General features: G+C 32.4%; 3 non-coding genes across 3 annotated transcripts; 2 read left to right on the forward strand and 1 right to left on the reverse strand.

The window, feature by feature from the left end:
• The first annotated feature begins 548 nt into the window (after nt 1-548).
• On the forward strand, nt 549-632 carry TRNAY-GUA (transfer RNA tyrosine (anticodon GUA)). The gene has a single exon. It is a non-coding gene; the product is annotated as a tRNA-Tyr (tRNA).
• Nucleotides 633-1123: 491 nt separating this feature from the next.
• On the forward strand, nt 1124-1197 carry TRNAD-GUC (transfer RNA aspartic acid (anticodon GUC)). Its single transcript has one exon. It is a non-coding gene; the product is annotated as a tRNA-Asp (tRNA).
• A 2363-nt stretch (nt 1198-3560) lies between these two features.
• Nucleotides 3561-3632, reverse strand: TRNAC-GCA (transfer RNA cysteine (anticodon GCA)). The gene has a single exon. It is a non-coding gene; the product is annotated as a tRNA-Cys (tRNA).
• Between the last annotated feature and the right edge of the window lie 455 nt (nt 3633-4087).

The following is a 4087-nucleotide window of genomic DNA, read 5'->3' on the forward strand; positions in this document are numbered from 1 at the left end:
AAATACGCCTGTCTCGTCTTAATCTTAATAATGAGTGAATCAATGAATGAAAGTGGAAGAAATGAAGAATGAAAGTGGAAGAAATGAAGTTTAACTCCCCTTTTTATGTTTATGTCAGACCAATCACTTCCCGAAAGGATCTTATACTTTGTATTATTAATATAATCTAGTTTCTATATAATATAATAATATAATAGATTGAATTTATCTAATTTATTTCTATATCTAATTTATTTCTATATAGAATAGAGTGGCGATTCAAATGAATGATTTATGAGTATAAATCATGAATCAAAAATGGAAAATCATAAAAGATGGAAAAAGCTTTCGGATCTAGTCATATCATTCCATTATATTGACAATTTCAAAAAACTGTTCATACTATGAGCATAGTATGATGTCGGTCAGGCAAATATGCCCCCATCGTCTAGCGGTTCAGGACATCTCTCTTTCAAGGAGGCAGCGGGGATTCGACTTCCCCTGGGGGTAGGGTACTACGAAAGGAAGTTGATCATGGATTATCAATAAACCTATAATTGATTCTTCCTGGGTCGATGCCCGAGCGGTTAATGGGGACGGACTGTAAATTCGTTGGCAATATGTCTACGCTGGTTCAAATCCAGCTCGGCCCAATAATTCGCTGATCCGCCATAACATAAAATGCCCATTTTTTTGTATTTTGTTTTCCAGAAAAGCCAAACAAAAAAATTAGGGAAGAATAAAAAAAGTCCAATTTTCTGATATATCCATCCCTACCGCTATTTGTTTTTTATTTGTTCTATTTATTTGTTCCCATAAATTCTGACCTTGATAATGATCTAGATTCATATCAGGATCATTAAGTATAAAGTTTAATGAAAAGAAAGAGTAAAGTAAAGAAAAAAGACTCTTTTTTTTTTTTCATTTTAAAATTGATTATCGATCGATTTGGCAATAACGAAAGGATTACTAGTAACTAGTAATCCGCGTTGCTCTCACTAAAGCGCATACCCGTATGGATATCAATATATCACTCGCGCCTTTGTTTGTTACAACACGGCGATTCGAATCTAAAATTTAAATAGAAAATGGCTTGAATGAAATCATAAGAATATCTATGCTGTACACTTTTCTTTATTGCCCTGGGATTGTAGTTCAATTGGTCAGAGCACCGCCCTGTCAAGGCGGAAGCTGCGGGTTCGAGCCCCGTCAGTCCCGACGGATACAATAAAAAAAAAATACATCAATTGATCCCTCCATTTTCTGTGAAAGGGAATACAAATGAAAGAATTTCATTCCCAAGGATAGCCTTTTTTATTTATTTTTTCCTTTCCATTTTTTGTTGGGGTTTATTTGTAAACTATTTGTAAACGGTGAAAGTGGAAAAGCAGTCAGATGATACATCATCAGATGATTGTACAAGGAAGGCGGTAGATTATCGAAAAGAAAGAGTGGAAAAGAATATATAGAAATAAAGGAAAGGAATTCTTTTGATTGGGCCAGGAATCCAATTTTGTATTCGGTGTGGATAAAAGAGCTTCCTATGTTATACTATTCAATTCTCGACGGTGAATCGATTTGATAGCTTAGATATTGTTATTCATGATATTGATCCGATTCGATGTCATTGAAATGTAAGTCATCGCATTGAATTTACAAGCGACAAATTTATCATCTCTATGGGATTAAATCCCGAGTTATTGCGAAGTAAAAAAAACAATGAAATTATGGAAGTAAATATTCTCGCATTTATTGCTACAGCGCTGTTCATTCTAGTTCCTACCGCCTTTTTACTTATAATATACGTAAAAACTGTCAGTCAAAGTGATTAATTTGAATGAAACTTGACTTTTTATCAAGGATTTAAGAAAAAAAGGATTCCAATTTCACGTCTTAAATAAATTAAATAAAATGAATGGACTAGAATCAGCAGTATCCTATCAAACTCGATAGTATGGTAGAAAAAAAATATGAATCTTTCTACCATACTATCCATATCTATTATTGTAATGTATAAAGATACAAGCTTAATATAGATGAATCTACAATATGTATCTTCATACATGTCGATATCAATTAAATATATGTAATGAAATATATGTAATGTACATAGTATCTCAATTTTATTTCTTCGCTTGATCTATTTTATTTGTGTTGATTTCAATCAATCTGAAATAATTGAAAGGCAAGTCTTACGATTTTCTAATTCTTTCATTTCATGGAACCGATTTTTAATTTAACTTCTTTTCTTTGATCCATGATATGAAATGAGTCAATAAAGCATGGCATAAATAAAATTCCTAAAATAATAAATAAAACAGGGGGTAAGTGTGCAATATGTGACTACACTAAGGCAAGATCTTATTAAATAAAAGAACTACTTTTTTTCTCTTTGAACAGTAACAGTAAAGAGGGAAGGAAATAAAAACAAACAAATACAGAAAAAAAAAAGGGGGGGGGGTTCCTTGTCCCTCATTGTCCATATATAACTCTGGTAAGAGCTGGTTCATCAAAATAGAAAATTTAGGAAGAATTCTTTTTTTTTTTTAATAAATTGCCTATCATCCGTATCCCTTTTACTTTCGAAATACGAACATGGGAATTATTGAAATGTTTGTTTGATTTTGATTGAAAGGGTATTATTCATAGAATACATTACTCCACTAGAATCCAAGAATTTCGAAATGAAGACTAATAAAATAGTTAAAAAGGCTTTGCAAAACGATCTAGAAAACAATTGATACGGTTTGATTCCTCAACCCAATTAGAAGTACCCCTAGAGTCCACTTCTTCCCCATACTACGAGTGAAAGGGAAAATGTAAAGACTACCATTAAAGCAGCCCAAGCAAGACTTACTATATCCATGTGTATTATGTCCCCTAATTTCTATGAATATGAAACAAATAGGAAGGAATTTTTCCATTATTGTTCACTAATAATAGTGGAATTACCGGTGCAGAGTCAAAAGGAAAAGGGAATTCTGACACACCACCGTTGATGAAACACTTCAATAAATCCGCTTATAACAAGTTCTTATATGATTTCTAGTAAAATCGAGAACCATTAAGCACAAGCAAAATACGCAGTAACACTTTTGGAAGTATCAAAAGAATGTTACTCACATGTAGCAATAATAAGACTTCTTCTTTCTTTTGGTGTCCCTTATTAAGTAAAAGCCAATTATCCATCCAATCTAATATTGATTGGATGCCTGAACACTCAGAGACTTTCATCAGTCTGTATACAAAGTATCTTCCAACCCTTCTACAACCATTCATTAGTTAATTAAACACTCCCGTTATCCAATCTAATTCAAGACTCCGATAGTAGCCCCTCTATTAGTAGGGGAGGGGCTACCATATCAAGATTTACTCATTCCCTTCCACTACTCTAGTTTTTCCTTGAATCCTAGACGTAAGGATTTACAACACTTTAGAAAACAAAACCTCCGGAAGTTTATAATCAAGTTTATAATCAAGAAAGTATCAAGAGTCCTTTTCTTACACTTGTTTTTGCCGGAGAAAATTGGTCGAGTTATATCAGCAAAACAGAATATAGGATTTCGCGTTTTTTGTTGATCAGGCGACACCCGGATTTGAACTGGGGAATAAGGGATTTGCAGTCCCCCGCCTTACCGCTCGGCCATGTCGCCAAAAGGCTACAAACAAAAAAATGAGAGTATCCCCTTTTTATTTTTAGATTGGATCCATACCTTCAATTGGTTATAGTATCTCAAGACACACAATATCTAAAAACAAAAACTTTCCCTTTCTTTTTTCTTTTCTATTGAAAAAGAAAATGTGGATTCTCAGTTACAAAAGTAAAAATGCAGGACAAAAAAATTGGAACCATTAACTATTAACTATTGACGGCAAATTTATGGACGATTCTTCTTCACTTGTCTTTCTCTAATGGTATAAGAAAATAAAAATGGATACATAACTAATTAGTATTGATTTTTTTTTTCAATTTTTCAATTCAATAAAAAAACTTTCTTAATTTCAATTATAAATTATATAATTATAAATTATATTATAATAATATAACAGCAATTATGAGTCTATGTAAACCCCCGAACATAAGTTGTTACACAGCTCTAGTTATCTA

Source organism: Durio zibethinus, unplaced genomic scaffold, assembly GCF_047325235.1.
Source record: "Durio zibethinus cultivar Kanyao isolate XHJ-2024 unplaced genomic scaffold, ASM4732523v1 HiC_scaffold_269, whole genome shotgun sequence".
Classification (NCBI taxonomy): Eukaryota; Viridiplantae; Streptophyta; class Magnoliopsida; order Malvales; family Malvaceae; genus Durio; species Durio zibethinus.